The sequence below is a fragment of the Lissotriton helveticus genome, chromosome 12 (assembly GCF_964261635.1).
Source record: "Lissotriton helveticus chromosome 12, aLisHel1.1, whole genome shotgun sequence".
NCBI lineage: Eukaryota > Metazoa > Chordata > Amphibia > Caudata > Salamandridae > Lissotriton > Lissotriton helveticus.
The window spans coordinates 897,954,205-897,973,313 of record NC_136073.1 but is presented as its reverse complement, the minus strand read 5'-3'; the positions used below and the strand labels follow the sequence as shown (position 1 = coordinate 897,973,313).

Genomic DNA, 19,109 nt, shown 5'->3' with positions numbered 1-19,109 from the left:
CAGTTGAGGCCAAATATATGTCAACTCATTGATTAAAATGTATAAAGTGAAAGAGAAATAAATAAACTGGTCAGGGCCCAATACCTTTCCCCTACCTCAGACCGTAGACAAAGACTCTCACTTTTGAGGAGAAGAAGAAACAGGTTGAAGGTCAGATTAAAATGTGAGAAAGAAGACGCTCTCTGGAGTAAACTTCGTGAAGCAGCTAAGAGTGGCCAATCTAAGACCTTTTGGTCACTAATCGGGGAGGGTTGTGGGGTAAGATCCAGACCCTCTCCGATATCAATTAATGAGCAGACTTGGGCAGATTTTGTTCAGAGTCTATACAGCAGTAATGGTGAGGAGTTTGACCCCAATAAATTGCAGGAAGATTTATTCCCTTATGATCCTCCTTCCGAATTAGAAATCGCTGCTGCAATCAAAGCTCTCCGCTCGTCTGGTGCATTAGGCCCAGATGAAATACCAATTTCAGTACTGAAAGCTCATAGTACCCTATGGGGAAAAATCTTATACCCTGTCTTTAAAGCTTGTTATACCAATGGCATCGTCCCACACTCTTGGAAAGGGAGTTTGTTAATCCCTATCTACAAAAAGGGCGTTAGGGATTTACCCCAAAACTATAGACAAATAGCACTCCTAGATGCCATAGGCAAGGTCTTCACAAAATGTTTACTGAATTCTATTAATGACTGGGTGACTATGTTCGCAATTCTCCCACTAGAGCAGACCGGTTTTAGAAAACAACACGGTACCCTAGATAATCTTACCGCTCTTCAAATCTTGGTTGAAAAATATGTCACAGTCCGTAGAGGAGTTATTTATGGCGCCTTTATCGACTTCTCTACGGCCTTTGACAAGGTGGATAGAGTTTTGCTCTGGAGTAAGCTACTAAAGTTAGGGATGCCTCGGAGCTTATTGAAACTAATTATCGCACTTCACACAGACACCTGGTGCAGAGTTCTAATGGGTGGTGAGAGAGGTCTTTCCAGGATAATACCCACAAATAATGAGCTTAAACAGGGCTGCCTATTGGCGCCCCTGTTATTCTCCTTATACATTGCTGATCTACCTAAAGCCATACTATCCATTAGTAATGGTATTGCACCTGTACTAGGGGGATCACCCATTGCATGCTTAATGTATGCTGACGATATTTTAATTCTGGATCTCACCCCAAAGGGCTTGAATCATCGTTTAAAAGCTTTGAACTCCTACTCTGAGGCTCATTTTTTAAAAATTAACATTTCAAAAAGTAAAATAATGTGCTTCTGTGGAAGGAGAAAACCTAAATACAATGATTATTACTGGTCTGTTGGGGGCGAAAGACTAGAAGTAGTTAAATCTTATCCCTTTCTTGGGAAGATAGTTACGAGCAATCTATCCGAAAAAACCCATACAGAGAACAATAGTAGGAAAGCTCTTGTTCAAGGGAAGAGTCTTATCTCCTTATATAAAGCGACAGGCCGGAGGCATTTTTCCATATTGCTCAAAGTTTATCGGGCAAAAATCCCCGCATCCCTAATCTACGGGCTGGAAATAGTGGACATGGCATGCTGGAATTTTTTGGACTCTATTGAAAGAAGAATTCTTCGTAATTTAGTCTCTGTAAATACTGCTAGCTCTACGTCTTCGTTAAGACAAGAATTTGGCCTGCGCAGTGCACGGTCTCAGGCAGTTGCGAGTGTGGTGCGTTGGGTTTTTAATATAGCTGAAGGAAAGCCTGGCACACTGAGGTTTCAAATAAAAAATGAGTTGTTGGGTTCCTATAATGTCTACTCCTCTATTGTAAGGAACTTCAGACAGGCAATTACTTTATTACAGATAGATGAACAAAGTCTTTTTTCATCTTCAACTGCCCAACTAAAGTTATCCTTAAAGACCACATCTTGGGAGTTGAGTTTTAGAGCAGATAGTAGGACCCGCAAAGTTAAGAGAGGAATGATCCCTTTTGGTAACTCTTGTGAAATTAAAAAACGTCAGCCATATTTAGGGTGGAATCTTCCTCATGCAGTTAGGCGATTTATTCTTTTGTTAAGATATGATTTACTCCCATTGAACTGCCTTTTGTTTAAATGGCATGGTGGTACAGATATCTGTGATTTTTGTAAACTTTATTCCCAGGATTTATACCATTTTGTTTTCGTTTGTTCAGCCCTTATGGTACACAGGCGCAAATGGTTAAAACCTTTGTGTTTTCAGTTGGGTATTTTTACCGCTTATGATTTTATTGCAGCCATGTTTAATCCCCCAAACGAAATGTTTTGTTTTAAATTGTTTTCCTTCTTTAAATGTTTTCTAACATTTTACTGACACTCCTATTCATTTATGTAATCATTGTCGTTCTTCTTTTTGTCTGATAAACTGTTATGTGGATCTCGATAGAGTTCCGGTATCATAAATAAATAAAACTTGAAAACTATAAAGTGAAAGATGTAGGGACTTTCAGAAACTTCATTACAATGTTAGTGCGGTTTCCAACTTACATCTGGAAACCACGCTCCATGGGAGAGAATAGCTGAAGACCTTCGATAGTGGTGGAGCTAGTTCTCTATGGATCAGGGATCAGTGCGTTAGGCCTACAGAACATCTGGTAATCTGGCCTTCCTTTTAACAACATCTAAGACCTGGTCAACAAGTCGATAAAACTCATCTCTATTGAAAAAGATCAAGCAGACTTATCTAAGAGGGCACATGGCTGGTTTGTGATCCAAAGTTATTCAAAATGCTCACCAAAATCGTACCTAGGCACCAGTTGTTCCAGAACTCAGAAGGAAAACTTTTTGGCAATGAGGATGGGCTTTATACAAAGGAGGGCATGAACTGGTCTCAAACAAAGCGTTATTTGCTGAACGTTTAATGTTAATGTTAATGTTAATGGTGTTTTGTATAGCGCTCGGCTACTCCGAAGAGTGTCCCGGCGCTTTATGACCTATAACAGAAACCAAGGGGCAGGCGAGAAAGAGATATGGCCTATTGAACAAATATCCAGGATTTCAGGCCCTTTCTAAAAGCCAACAAATTGGCATTCCTGCGAAGGGCAATAGGCAAGTATTCCAGAGCCGACGCGCCAGGTACTTGAAGGACCGGCCACCAATCCGCGCTCTTCTTATGACTGGGACCGCAGCCAACGCCTGCGACTCAGACCTCAACGATCTGGCCGGATGATAAATCGCCAACCGTTTTTGAATATATTTGGCCCCGGAAGCATGCAAAGCCTTGTGAGCCAGAGTAAGGGCTTTAAAAACTATCCGTTTCCGGATAGGCAGCCAATGAAGAGACTGCAAGAGGTTCGATGTTCTAGCTCGACCGTGTAGGCCAAAAATGGCCCGCACGGCCGAGTTCTGGACCACCTGCAGACGTTGGAGAAGATACTCCGGCAGGCCCAAATACAGGACATTGGCGTAATCAAGTCGTGACCCAATAAGGGCCTGCACCGTAATCTTTCTATGCACCAACGGGAGTAGCGGGAGAAATTTACGGAGCATCTTGAGGAGGCCAAAACATGTTCCTGTGATGCCAAGAATCTGGGACTTCAGCGTCAGGCCGTTGTCGATTTTGACCCCCAGGTTCTTGGCTATTAAAGATGCAGCTGAAGGAGGGAACATAGTTACAGGCCACCAATCCCGCCAGCTCGGATCAGATCGACAACTGAAAAAGAGCACCTCAGATTTATCCGAGTTGCATTTGAGGCCGTTTAGCTGGAACCATTTAAAAACCGCCTCAAGGCACTCTCGGATGCTCTCACCGTCAAACTCAGACCCCTTCCCACAAGTGAAGAGGAGCTGGGTATCGTCGGCGTATGAGACGTTCTGGGCCCCAAAAGACTCCGCAAGTGGGGTCAGGAAGATGTTAAAAAGAGTGGGGCTCAGAACAGAGCTCTGGGGCACTCAGACCTCCAGTGGCGGCACTATCGCAGAGCAAGGCGGGGCCCAGACCGTTTGACAGCGGCCAGCTAGAAAAGATCTAAACCAGCTGAACACCGTCCCCCGCAGACCGATTTCACTGAGCCTGATGAGGAGACCCTCATGGGGGACGGTGTCAAAAGCCGCCGACGTTTAATGGGCTCTTTAACTTCCCTTAATCAAATCAGTTCTTCTAGTGCCTTGGTAGTTTCTACACCAATGGCAGAGATAGTACACCTGATGTTTAGATGAAAGTTTGTCTCTACTCCTTTGAGCGCTAACTAAAATGGTAAAATAAGCAGGAAAGATCTGTATTTTTAATACTAAATCTGTGCAACCAATTTACCCTCTTTGACCTTCTTTTTTTAAATGATAAACCAGATACTAACCAGATACTAACATTATTAAAAAGTTAGTAAATTACCTGAATATAATGTCCCCATTGACTTCATATTTTGCAGACATCATAACAGTTGAGCCCCCCTGCAGAGTGACAAAATTGCACCTTTACTGCCTTTTTTAATGTGTTTATTAGATTTGTTGCATACAGTTGAACAGCAGCATCAGATATTGCTTCAGACATAATATTGTAGTAACATGTGGTACACGCGATATCTCAGCAAAGCAAACAAGATCAGCAGTGTGCACCAAGTGTGTGGGGATTCATGTTGTGTGTGTGAAGGGGGGGTGGGCAGTCAGGTGGAGCACCCACAAGGAGTGTGGTCCAGACAAGATGTGTGAATAGGTCACATGGGGCGGAGGGGGTGAGGCGGCCACAACCTATTGTGTTACAGGAAGCAGCAGTTAGCAGTGTATTGAGCGGAGGGGTAGGTGTATGATTTAAGTTTTGAGATATGCTGGCAGATCAAGTTAGTCCTGCAGGTCCCTTTTTAGGTCTCACCTGGCGTTAGCAGCGCGCATGTGCTGCTCTCGTCATGCGAGGGCTTCTTGGAATCAATACGGATTCCGAAGCTTACAGAAGCGCACTTGAAGCCCCACCCATCTTTTTCATTCGCTGGCAACAAAAACGCTGACTCTGGATTGAAAAGGAGGCTTACTAGTCCCTCCGTGTTACCGCCCTGTCCACTTTTGGTCCCGCCCACCGGGATTGGATCTCTCACCTGCGGCGTTACAGATGCACTATATTTTTCGTACGACGCAGACAGCTTGTTTTTCAATGTGCGTTGAACAATAAATGTTAATATTATTGTGTGCCTGCATATTGTCATTATGTGGGTCGAGGTTGTTTGGGCTTGTTTCCCTAAACGCCATTGGCTACGCCGTGGAGTTTCCCTCCTGTCATTCACGGGAGTCAGCTGAACTCTGAAACAGAGAAACAGAAACTTCTTCCGTGAGGGGCAGAGACATTGGTGTATCCGGTAGTGAGCGTCCACCAGGAGATCGTGGTGGCCAGCCACTACGTGCTGGAGTACCGAGGTGCTGGGCTTCTTTTCGAGACCGGCGCACGCAGTTTAACCCCTACAGCGCTCATCGGAGAGCAGAAAGGACAGAGCCAAGCAGATTTTGCTTCCCAAAGGAAAAGCCTGGGTTTCACCTTAGTAGTACCCCTGTTGCGCAACTGCATCCCAGTACTCACCCAGGAGAGATTACTAATACCTCATAGTAATGCAGAGACTCCAGCATTACTTCAACCTTACTTGCATTTCATACCACTCCGTACGTAGCAGCCAAGAGCTACTTTGTAAAGTGTGTGAGATAGGTGGCTTCTTCATGCAGCTGTAATCATTAAAATAGAGCTTTATATTCTGGGACTTGTAGTTTCGCTCTCCCCCGCCCCCCCATTAGTTACGGGACACAAAGCATGTACAAGCAAGGTACTATATACTAACAGGGAAGGAGTTAGAATTTGTCACACATTATAGGGGAATTTGAGAACCTGCGTTATAAACTGCGTGCTTTACATGTCAATATACCCTGCAGTGTTTTAAATGGGCAGGTTTGAACACGTAGTCTGCACTTCTTTCATGTGAATAGGAGATTACCTGCATTTCTTAGAAGGGCGGGAAGGTACGCTAGGATTGTAGGTACCGACACATTTATATTTTCGTTTCAAGCACCAGCACAAACCAAATGCCTTTGATCGCGAGTGTGATCTGTCATTGTTGGGGACTGACCCCTGTATGAGGCCTTTGCCTTCAGCCGTTTTTCAGTAATCTTGTGATAATTGCAGTGTTCCAAATGTCACACCATACAAAATATTATTAGTAGGTTGCCTAAACGCCATACATCATCGCTTGTATAATGGTTGTGTAGTTGAACGCATGGCCAAACATGTTTTCCCTCGCATTAAAGTTCCCTTTTTGTTTACGGAACTGAAATAAAATGGTTCCATCGATTTCCGGGCAGAAGAAATGAAAGAGAAAGTAAGTACCCGTCTAGCGCAAAGCTCATAACGCTGTCTGTGCGAACGAGCAGGAAAAGGAAAAGATCGAACATTAATGGGTTAAAATACAACTTGAGCACTTAGTAACATTAGACATAAAAACGCTAATCCATATCTGACAAGGTTTCAGATTTCTATGTGTGACATCATAATATCAGTGTAATTATGAGTGACATTTCAACGGCTATGAGTGACACATTCTTGCGAGTAAAATCAAGCAATTTAAACGAGTGCAATTACCACCCTTTAACAGTGACCCTCAAGTCTCCATTACCACTCTCTTACATGCTTTTGTTTGTTTTATAGCCCTACTTGTGTTATTGTAGGGTGTCAGAGCACTTTACTTCACACAGAGACAATGAATCCCACGTATATAAATCAGTGTATAGCAAATGTTACATAAGAGGTGTAGGAAAGGAGTCATAGGGCATTCATATTGGGTATAGTTTGAGTGATTGATGGTGAGAAGCACAAACTCACAATTTAAAATGTACCATTGTGGCTTGGGGTTGTCTTCACTACTAAGAATTGATTTCTACCCAAATGAACCATTTTTGCATTATTAGAATAATAAACAAGCATTTGCAATGCAATTGGTCTAGCAGTTACGCGAGTTTAAGCTATTGGCATTGTAAATAACAATGCCTTTTATTTATGTATTTAAAAAGAAAACAAAAATAAAAAGGCATTGTTATTTGCAATGCGAGACCTTTTGCATTGCAAATGCTTGTTTTGTACTCGTAATTAATGAAAGGGAGAGTCCAGCCCTGCTTTTTGTATTAAATGCTGCATTAAAGTCAACATGGCTGCTATCTTATGATGCTGGATGGGTGTTAGGAAGAGGGAAGAAAGTGTCAAAGATCTTCCCTGGTGACTGTGATGCAGTCCTCCTGTGTGATCACCATGGTAGAGAAATAAGTGAAGGTCGAAGCATTTATGAAGTGGGGCCTGCAGTTTCGGACAAACAGTCCTGCGCTGGCCAGTAATGTTTGGATCTTTCTATAACATGCCTATTTCATAGTCTACCTGTCGAGTTACCGCAGGATGGTTAGCTGCAGTTGTCTGGGATAGACACTGGCTCATAAGGTCATTCTGAAATCGTTCCATCTCATGTCTATCTGCGCTAAGCGGCATTAGAGTTTATCGTGCAGCCTGTCTGCGGTTACAAGTAGCTCTGATACACCTGGGTGTTTAACACAGCAGCAGGCCAGAAGGGGGTAGCTATCCTTGGGTAACTATCCCACTGTGGGTAGCAATAAACATAACAGGTACAATGGAGATTGAGAGATGGTGTTTCTGTCCCCAATTCATTTCCAGTCCCTAGCAGATCCAGACAGTGAAGATGCCCTTGTCTCTTCCACCATTTGACTTGATTTCCAAGTGAGATGCTCTGGGTAGGGTGTTAAATAGCGACGTTGTAATGGGCCCTGGTTTCTGGTCACTTGACGTATCAACAAGTCAGTAGTTGCAACTAGGCAGGTCTTTCTCATCCTTTGGTTGGTCGGCTGGTCCACGCTCAGTGGAGGTCCTGGAAACCGAAATTAGAGAGGGGATGGGAGGGGAGAGGGGGGATATCAGGGGGTGGCTAGAGGTGTGTGGGGGGTTGCCAGTGAAAACGTGTTGGCAACTACCCAGATACACTCTCAAGACTCCACAAAACAGTCTGCTTTTAGGATTTAGTTTGAAAGTAAGGTCGTTTAGACAAAAGTCTGCAACACTTATTTTGAACGTAGAAGTAGAAGAAACAAACTCTGCTGTTATAGAGGGTGCAGTCTAGCAGCAAAGATACTGATGCCTTCTTTAAACTCCGGCCTCGACAAATCTACTCGCCCACTAGCTATGGTGAGTCAGGTTTTATCAGGGCGCGCTCTACTTGCCCCTTCTGGCGAGCTGACAAACATGTGTTCTGTTCACTCACAAAGTGAAGGAACTTTTAAAGAGGCCTTTTAATCTTGTTTTTATCGTGTGTTCTGTGCTCCGAGAGGGGTCAAAAGTCAGTTTACATCTTCAATTACTTTTCTTTATCTGGGTGCAAATTTCGAGGATTTTGTAAAGTAAACTGTCTGAAAAGATGCTGTACAAAAGTAAGAAATGAAAGGCTGTAGGATGTCATGGTTTATTCTAACACATTTAAATATCTAAAAAGTGAGCTGTACAAACATTTCAAAATACTTTTCAGTAGTTACGAAAGCCCTTGTTTTGTAATTCTCTGTGATGAAAAAAATCTGAATTCTTTACTTGGTGATGTGCAAATGATAAATAGGTTTGCTGAAACCCAATGTACCCAGATTATGGTTTATACATAGTGCTCTCAGTTTTCAGTTACTAATTTTTACAGATAAATACAGGAAGAAATCAATGTGTTTCCTGCATTTATTTTGAGAAATGGAAAAATACAGAAAATTGGGCTTCTGTTGATTGCCTTTCCATACTGCTGTTCATTAATTCTAGGTGAACAGCTGAGCAGATAGATGTCATGGATGAGGTTTAATTAAATAACAACATATGGCAACACCCATTTGTATTATAATGCCAACATTTTCCTCTGGGTGTATTGTTTTGTTATATCTGGCTGCTTAATTTAGTAACGCATGACAGGCGTCAACGTTTGAGTGCATATTTAATATTTAAATACATGTGGAAATATACCATATTACAACTTAATGTATTCACACAACACAAAATAAATATGGATAAATACTGATAAGATAGCCCAATAAATAAGGATAAATACAGACTGAAATTTTAAATGAATACCATAAAACCAGGAGTCCTATTTACTCACTATACAGTTTTATAAGTAAACTGCATGTTTAGTAGGATTTTTTTTACCATTTCAATGAAAAATGTGCTGTCGGTAAATGACAGTGCACTACCACCTCATGCTTTAATAATATATTTATTAAAAGTGAGTTTTTTTAAAGATGAACTGAGCAACATTCCAGGCTATGCCCTGATGACAATGCTATTAATGCACTAAAAGGCAAGTCTGGGGTCATGTGTGCCATATATGGGTGGCGGTATAGAGTCAAAATATTGAGTTTTTATTATCGACAAGACATAATATCGAGTAAAAAATATAGAATAGACATAATATCGACTAGACAGAATATAGACGACCAAAATATCGACTAGAAAATTTTAATATCGAATAAAACGGACATAATATCGAATCAAAAATATAGAATTGGATCTGATCCTAGCAGATGCCAATCGGGTGTCGATACGGGATATCGTCCCCCAATGCTGGACGGATCATTCACTTATTCTGTTCTCCCTGTCAGTACCAGCTAATTCATCGAAATGTGGTAGGACAGACGCTGCCTCAAGGCTGGGTAGACAATGGTCACGACTCCTAAAACAGTCGAGCCTGCCAACCCTGTTACCTGATGGTTTTTCCCTGGGTAACAGTGTGGAGGATAGCTATGTAATCTTTAGTCAGAACATCTCCAAATCTTTGGATAAACTGATCCCGGTGTGGAAAATTAAAGATAGGGCTAGATTGGCTATGCCTTGGTTCACCAAAGAGCTCTTTCAGTTGAAACTCCAGTGCAAGCGAGCTGAACGCACTTGGAGGAGACAATACCTTGATTCTGATAAAGTTCTTTATAATCAGGTATTACAGAACTATAAAACTCAGATTAAACGCGCCAAAGCTACTTTCCTGGAAGAAACGCTACTGACAGCGGCAAATAAATCTCAGGCCCTGTTTAGGATAGTTAGGGAATTATTGCACCCAGCATGTGCCTCTAAGGACATACCAGCCTCCCAACTGCTTTGTAACTCTCTGGCAAAGGCCTTTGAGGATAAGATCACTCTTATCCTGAGTAATCTAGGGTCTTCACCTGTGATGTCCACCCATGCTATGTTCAATCTGGCAGGAGGGACTACCTCGGACATCCAGTCGGAGTTGGAGGCTGGGAAGGCCCGACTGACTAGCTTTCCTCTCCCGTCCCTTGAGGATGTTTGCACGGTGGTGAATGGGATCTCGTCGGGCTCCCCTCTCGACCCACTGCCATCCAAATACTGGAAGCTTTTTCAAGAAGAGCTTTTTCCCCCTCTTCATGCCATCTGCTGCCAATCTTTCAGTATGGCCCAAGTCCCGGACTGTTGGAAGTTGGCTGTGGTTTCGCCTCTTTTAAAAAAGGACACACTGGACCCGACCTGTCCAGCAAATTATAGGCCTATCTCCTTGCTTCCTCTACCAATCAAGAGCTTGGAAAAACTGGTGACAAAACATCTGTCCAGTTTTTTAGAGACTAACACCTGCCTGGACGAGGCTCAGTTTGGCTTCAGACCAGCCCATGGCACTGAGCCTGCACTGGTGACCGCTTTGGATGACCTTCGTTCGCGTGTCGACTCTGGTCGAGCAGCTTTTTTGGTGCTGCTCGACATGTCGGCCGCGTTCGACACGGTCAACCACGCCATCCTGATCAGGAGACTTGAGGAGAGTGGGGTAGCCGGCCGAGCCCTTGACTGGTTGGCCTCCTACCTTAGTAACAGACACGAAGTGGTAGCCTTACCGCCCTACCGTTCGGACATCAGGCGGGTAGGGCAGGGCGTACCGCAAGGGTCGGCCATCAGCCCTATTTTATTCAATCTATACCTCCGCCCCCTGGTCAGTTTAATCAAGACCTTTGGCATCGCGGTCATCAACTACGCGGACGACATGCAACTTAGCTTCTCGTTTGAGGGTAGGGATGCGGTGTCTCAGGAGACCTATCATCGCTGTATGTCAGCGACGTCAGAATGGCTGAGTCTTAACTCATTGCAATTTAACAGCTCAAAAACCGAGGTATTACACTGCTCCTCGGACTGCATCCCTCGTCCTCTGCCACCGGAGTTTTGGCCCCCTTCCGTCCAGGGTACAGGGGCAGCAGCAATCTCCACTCGTAACCTGGGGGTGCTGTTTGAATCCAATCTGCAGCTCGACGCGTTTGTCAATAAAACCGTGGCAACGTGCATGCTGCTGCTCCGAACACTGCGGAAGATTTTATCTTTCCTTCCGGATCATGCTCGACCAGAGGTAGTGCGTAGTATCATCTTAAGCAGGCTTGACTACTGCAACGCGCTACTTCGGGGTGCACCAGCTGCCCTAGTGGGTAAGCTGCAGCGAGTGCAGAATATGGCGGCTAAGTTGGCTCTCTCCAGGCGGCGTCTTGATTCATCTTCCTTAGCGCTCCTGTACCTCCACTGGCTGCCTATCTCCCGGCGCATTGAGTTTAAGGCATTATGTATCGTTTTCAGGGCTCTTCATGGCCAGGGACCCTCCTCCTTACAGAGGATGTTCTCCTGGTATGTCCCCACCAGATCTCTTCGCTCCTCCTTGGCATGCCTGGTGGTAATTCCCAAAATCCTAAGGATGCGGATGGGCGGGCGCTCCTTTAGGTTCACTGCTGCCAAGTTAAGGAATGGTCTACCCCAGTCCTTGAGAAGCATTGATGATCTCCCTTCCTTTAAAAAAAGTTTTAAAACGTATCTCTTTCCCAGGTCGGTGTAATGGCATAAGGCAGTATAAGTTGAGTATGGCAGATCAAGTCAAGCACCAGGATACCCTAAGGGTGACAGTATAGCGCTATATAAATACGTCATACTATACAATACAATAATATCGACAAGACAGAACAGAATATAGACAACAAAAATATCTAATTTAAGGTAAGTTAATAATAATTTTTAATATTTGTGTAATATAATTCTGTAGCGGGTTGTGGGTTTATAGGGGAATAGGGTGGGAAGTAATTTAATTATAATTAATTAAATATGTTATTTTTTTATTGGTATTTTTTTCAAATTAATTGTCAATTAATTATTAATTGGTAATTAATTAAAATTAATTATTAATTGGTAATTAATTAAAATATAATTGGTAATTAATTTTTATTGATTCATTGGTAAATATGTTAATTATAGTAATTTGTTTTCTGTAGCGGGTTGTGGGTTTATAGGGGAATAGGGTGGGAAGTAATTTAATTATAATTAATTAAATATGTTATTTTATTTATTGGTATTTTGTTGGAAATATTTGTGAATTAATTATTACTTTGTAAATAATTAAAATATAATAGGTAATTAATTTTAATTGATTAATTGAAAATTATGTTAATTTTAGTAATTTGTTTTCTGCAGCTGGTTGTGGGTTTATAGGGGAATAGGGTGGGAAGTAATTTAATTATAATTAATTAAATATGTTATTTTATTTATTGGTATTTATTTAGAATTAATTGTCAATTAATTATTAATTGGTAATTAATTAAAATATAATTTGTAATTTATTGTAATTGATTAAATGATAAATATGTTACTTTTATTACATTATTTTCTGTAGTGGGTTGTGTGTTTATAGGGGAATAGCTTGGGAAGTAATTTAATTGTAAGTAATTACATTTTTTAAATATTTTTATTTGTGTCTAATTTTTAATTATTTTTATATTGTAAATTAATTTATTGGTAACTGGTATATAATTAGTATTAGTAGGTCATTTTTATTATTAGTTAATTTTTATTTGTAATTTTAATTGATTAATTAATATATTTTATAAAATTGTAAAATATTTTAATTAATTTGTAATTGGTATTAATATTTATGTTATTTATATTTATATATGAAGTATTTACTTTCCCTACTATTGCACTCACTGGAGTGGGAATAGTAATTTTTACCCCTACGCTATCCAACGCTTTCCCTACCGTTGCACTCTCTGGAGTTGGAATAGTAAATTTTACCCCTACGCTATCCAATGCTTTCCCTACTGTTGCGCTCACTGGAGTGGGAATAGTAATTTTTACCCCTACGCTATCCAATGCTTTCCCTACTGTTGAGCTCACTGGAGTGAGAATAGTAATTTTTACCCCTACGCTATCCAATGCTTTCCCTACTGTTGCGCTCACTGGAGTGGGAATAGTAATTTTTACCCCTACGCTATCCAATGCTTTCCCTACTGTTGAGCTCACTGGAGTGGGAATAGTAATTTTTACCCATACGCTATCCAACGCTTTTCCTACTGTTGAGCTGACTGGAGTGGGAATAGTAATTTTTACCCCTACGCTATCCAACTCTTTCTCTACTGATGCACTCTCTGGAGTGGGAATAGTTATGTTTACACAAACGCTATCCAACGCTTTCCGTACTGTTGCGCTCTCTGGAGTTGGAATAGTAATTTTTACCCTTACGCTATCCAACGCTATCCCTACTGTTGCACTCACTGGAGTGGGAATAGTAATTTTTATCCCTACGCTATCCAAAGCTTTCCCTACTGTTGCACTCTCTGGAGTAGGAATAGTAATTTTTATCCCTACGCTATCCAACGCTTTCCTTACTGTTGCACTCACTGGAGTGGGAATAGTAATTTTTACCCCTACGCTATCCAACTCTTTCTCTACTGTTGCACTCTCTGGAGTGGGAATAGTTATTTTTACCCCTACGCTATCCAATGCTTTCCCTACTGTTGCGCTCTATGGAGTGGGAATAGTAAATTTTACCCATACGCTATCCAACGCTTTCCCTACTGTTGCTCTCTCTGGAGTGGGAATAGTAAATTTTACCCATACGCTATCCAACGTTTTCCCTACTGTTGCTCTCTCTGGAGTGGTAATAATAATTTTTACCCTCCCACTATCCAACGCTTGCCCTACTGTTGCACTCTCTGGAGTTGGAATAGTAATTTTTACCCCTACGCTATCCAACGCTTTCCTTACTGTTGCACTCACTGGAGTGGGAATAGTAATTTTTACCCCTATGCTATCCAACTCTTTCTCTACTGTTGCACTCTCTGGAGTGGGAATAGTTATTTTTACCCCTACGCTATCCAACGCTTTCCCTACTGTTGCGCTCACTGGAGTGGGAATAGTAATTTTTACCCCTACGCTATCCAATGCTTTCCCTACTGTTGAGCTCACTGGAGTGGGAATAGTAATTTTTACCCCTACGCTATACAATGCTTTCCCTACTGTTGCGCTCACTGGAGTGGGAATAGTAATTTTTACCCATACGCTATCCAACGCTTTCCCTACTGTTGCACTCACTGGAGTGGGAATAGTAATTTTTACCCCTACGCTATCCAATGCTTTCCCTACTGTTGCGCTCACTGGAGTGGGAATAGTAATTTTTACCCCTCGCTATCCAACGCTTTCCCTACTGTTGCACTCACAGGAGTGGGATTAGTAATTTTTACCTCTACGCTATCCAATGCTTTCCCTACTGTTGCGCTCTCTGGAGTGGGAATAGTAATTTTTACCCCTACGCTATACAACGCTTTCCCTACTGTTGCGCTCTCTGGAGTGAGAATAGTAATTTTTACCCCTACGCTATCCAACGTTTTCCCTACTGTTGCACTCTCTGGAGTGGGAATAGTAAATTTAACCCTCTCGCTATCCTACGGAAAAAATATTGTCTATGTTTTGTTAATAATATGTATGTATGTATATGTATATATATATATATATATATATATATATATATATATATATATATATATATATATATATATATATATATATGTGTGTTTTAAAATAAAATACTTTTTTTTTTAAAGTTACATTAATTTTTTATTAATTTTAAGTTTATTTAAGTATGTTTACATTAATTATATTTATTATATTAGTTTTAAATTAAATTTAAGATATTTAAAAAAATTCGATATTTTGACTGTCTATATTTTTTCCTATCGATATTTTGGAGTCGATATTTTTGTACTTATCTGTTTGTAGATAGGAAGTCGATATTCTGGCATTCTATATTTTAACCTCGATATTTTGGCAAGTCGATATTTTGACTGTCGATATTCTGTCAGTGATCCATGGGGGGCTATATTCTTATTATGCATGGAGCAAACATTTGGTCCAATAAATCAAACCAAATAGGTTTATTTGTACAGCAGAAGGATCTCTCATATGTGATAATGACTAAAAAGGTGGCACGGCAAAATAAAATATTTGCCTAGGATGACATAATGAGACCTGTTTATGGGTCAAGTACATTAAAGCCAGGTCGAGTAGGTTATTCAAGTTATTCAAAAACAACACCGAAGCACTCAGAGAGATCCACAGTTATATACGTCTGTTCCATTAAGTGGTGAGACGAAGTTGTTATGGACTTCTGTGTGGTTTATTTCTTTCACAATGCTGTCCATTCTTTATGTCAGCGCCGAGGATGCAGTGAGAGGCTCGGGAGAGAGATGCTGAGGGTGGATCTGGACCCCCTCATCCAAAAGCCCCCACCCTAACCCAGAGTCCTGGGAGCCCCCCCGCTGTGAGGGCACGAGCTCAATGGTAGAGAAGGGGGATATGTCTAGGACCCCCTCCGGCCCCAACCCCCAGGAAATCCAAATGGACGTCTACGAGAACCCGCATCTGCAGACCCCTGAGGAAGGGTCCTTTGTTTTCATGACCCGAAATACATTGGGTTTTGTGTGAAGATCGAAAATTGAATGTTTTGCTGAGATGAAATCAGTTAAATCATGAACTTGAAAAGACAATAAACTAAACTTTGGAATTTCATAAACATGTTTGGATTCTAACTTGATAAAACAGTATAGGAACCCATTGTTCCATGCAATACTCTGCGCGCATCTTGTGAGTACCAGTTGCTCACTCCAGTTTCAAGTACATTAAAGCCAGGTCGAGTAGGTTATTCAAGTTATTCAAAAACAACACCGAAGCACTCGGAGAGATCCACAGTTATATACGTCTGTTCCATTAAGTGGTGAGACGAAGTTGTTATGGACTTCTGTGTGGTTTATTTCTTTCACAATGCTGTCCATTCTTTATGTCAATTTTTGATACCCAAATGCAGAAAGGCAGCTGACACGTGTTTCCTCAAAGTGACTTTCTCAAGGCTCGATTAAGAAGTACAATGGCGAGAATGATGATGGAGTGTGCCACAATATGGTACTTCACTGTAAAACACCTGTGACGTCAAAGCAATCAATAAAGAAGAAATAAAGAATACACTGAACTAAGTCTTCTTACTTTCCTGTTGCTCGCATAAAGGCATCTTACTGCACGCACACAGGCTTATCCAAGCCTGTTACAGCACGGTCCATGCATAGTTCCATGCAATCACATTACAAGATGTTTGTTGGAGAATTATGGTTTCTTTATTGATTGCTTTGACATCACAGCTGTCTCACAGTGAGGCACCATATTGCACATCTCAGTGCCGAAGACACAAAGTACACATCACATTGTTTATGGCCTTATAATAATAACAACACTCCACAATGGCAGCAGTGCATCTGATGGCTACCACCTAGAGCTGGTGATGCCTTCGTTCACGTAGAACTGCGTATGACGTCACCGATCACGTCACACCAATTACAGTATATCAGGGCGAAAGGCAGCATGCCACAGTGCTAATGATATAGATGGGTCCAGTGGGAGCACTAACCCTCACAAGAACAGGGCGGTTTTAAGGTGACCTACAACCAATGGAAGCCCCACCCCAAGCAATCAGGTGACTTACCACCCATGGAAGCCCTACCCCAAGCAATCAGGTGACTTACCACCCATGGAAGCCCTACCCCAAGCAATCAGGTGACCTACCACCCATGGAAGTCCTACCACAGGCAATCAGGTGACCTATGACCCATGGAAGCCCTACCCCCATGCAATCAGGTGACCCATGACCCATGGAAGCCCTACCCCCATGCAATGCATGGGGGTATGGAGAAGTGTGGCTCACTGGTTAGAGGCGGCAGACCCGTAAGCAGAGAATGGCCCGGGACCAGGGTTCGATTCCCGACGCGGCAGGGTCGTGGACCAGGGTCAGCGGACTCGATAATTCTCGCCTCGGTGCCTACTCTAGTCAGAAACCACACTCGGCAACTCTGGGCATCAGCTTGCCTCATCTTCACAACGGCCCCCCCAGACCGCCGGGGATGCTTGGTCGCACCTTAGAGATACCCATCAGGGACCATCTCTCAGGGTGAGCCAGGACGGGTTCCCCAGCGGTCGAAGCGTGGAGATACTCCTCCAGGAGTCGATTCCTAGCGCTATATAAACCCGCAATTAAATTAAATTAAATCAGGTGACCTATCACCCATGGAAGCCCTACCACAAGCCAGCAGGTGACCTACCACCAATGAAAGCCCTACCACAAGGCAGCAGGTGACCTATCATCCATGGAAGCCCTACCACAGGCAATCAGGTGACCTATCACCCATGGAAGCCCTGCCACAGGCAATCAGGTGACCTATCACCCATGGAAGCCCTACCACAAGCCAGCAGGTGACCTACCACCAATGAAAGCCCTACCACAAGGCAGCAGGTGACCTATCATCCATGGAAGCCCTACCACAGGCAATCAGGTGACCTATCACCCATGGAAGCCCTACCCCCATGCAATCAGGTGACCCATGACCCATGGAAGCCCTACCACAGGCAATCAGGTGACCTACCATCCATGGAAGCCCTGCCACAGGCAATCAGGTGACCTATCATCCAAGGGAGCCCTACCCCAAGCAATCAGGTGACCAGTCCAGTTGGACTCCTAGCAATCAGGCCTCCTACATCCAACAGAAGCCCTAATGCTAATAAAAAGTGATTTTGCTTCATAGATTGTAGGTGATTGCAATGGAATCTGTTTTTTTGTAAAGCGCTCTGACTCCTTTGGGTAATCACAGCGCTGTATACAATGTTTTTGTTGTTGTGCTGTGGAGCCTGTCTTCAGTACTGAGAGGTAGTGTCATCTGTGTGACGTGGCCTATGACGTAAGGAGGACCGTGACTCATGCTTTACGTCATCAGCACCGAGGTGTGCTGTGATGCCAGGACGCTGCGTGACGTCACTGGCAGTGACGCATATGCATAACAATCCCCTACACTGTATTCTGACGCCTCGAGTGAGGCGTCGGTGACGTCAGCACCGGCCTCGCTCGGGCCCAGCAGCCCCTCCCCGCCCCGGCCCGCCCGGTACCTGCTGCCGGCACCTGCCGCCCGGGCTCCGGTCCCTCGGCGCCCACTCTCTGCAGCCGCGCTCCGGCCGGGCACAGAAACAGCAACACAACAACCCGTGCCCCGCCCCCGCCCCCGCCCTCCATTGGCTGCCTGTCACTCGCCTCCCGCCAGCCGTTGGCCATCGCTCGCGTCAGTCACCAGCTCCTCGGACACCGGAAGAGCAGCAGCGCCCCCTCCTTCCCGCGCGCCGATTGGCCGACAGCTCTGGCCCAGCGATTGGGCGGAGCGAAGCACGTGCCTGCACGGCTACAGTTGACGGCCGAAACTTTACGTGTGACGTCATACAACGTGTTTTTATTACTCAGGGCGTTGCGTCATCAGTCAACTGTCCTACAGCGGGAGCCGTAGAGGGAGGCGGCGGGAAGCGAGGGCTCCAGGGCGGGTGAGGGGCCCACTCCCATGACGCCACACGGAGCTCGGCGGGCATGGAGCGGGCGGGGTTCGGTACCAGCTGCGGGTGCGGAAGTGTCAAAGGCGAGGGAATTCAGCAGAGGGCCGGGACGAGCGTTGATATTAGACCCTGTAATATATATATTTTACTAGTGGTTTTGTGGTAAATGAAGGTAATTAAGCCCAAATAACAACGCGTTTGATTTAGTAACGGCAATAAGGAAGCCTATCCACATAAACCCTGAACTGCTGAGTTTTTTCACCCCAGGACCAAACCCTGTGGGTAGTTTGCACTTAGTATGTAAAAAAAACAAGCATTTACAATGCAACGGTTTCGCCTTGGCAAAAGTTAGAGATATTGGCATTGTAAATTACAACATTTTTATTTATGTGTTGGTTTTGAAAACAGATAAATAAATGACATTGTCATTTACATTGCCAATAGCTTAATCTCTCGCA

At 43.3% G+C, this 19,109-nt stretch overlaps 1 protein-coding gene across 3 annotated transcripts in view; it reads right to left on the bottom strand.

Moving 5' to 3' along the window:
• The window catches only part of MOSPD3 (motile sperm domain containing 3), a 56,349-nt gene extending 37,897 nt beyond the window's left edge, over positions 1 to 18,452 (bottom strand). Inside the window, exons 1-2 of one of the 3 annotated variants that reach the window (XM_078670624.1) lie at positions 18,220 to 18,310; positions 4,327 to 4,385 (exon numbers count right to left, since the gene is read on the bottom strand). The gene's annotated coding sequence lies outside the window, so the exon portion shown is untranslated. The other 2 variants (XM_078670625.1, XM_078670623.1) reach the window with 2 other exon arrangements.
• Positions 18,453 to 19,109: the final 657 nt, after the last annotated feature.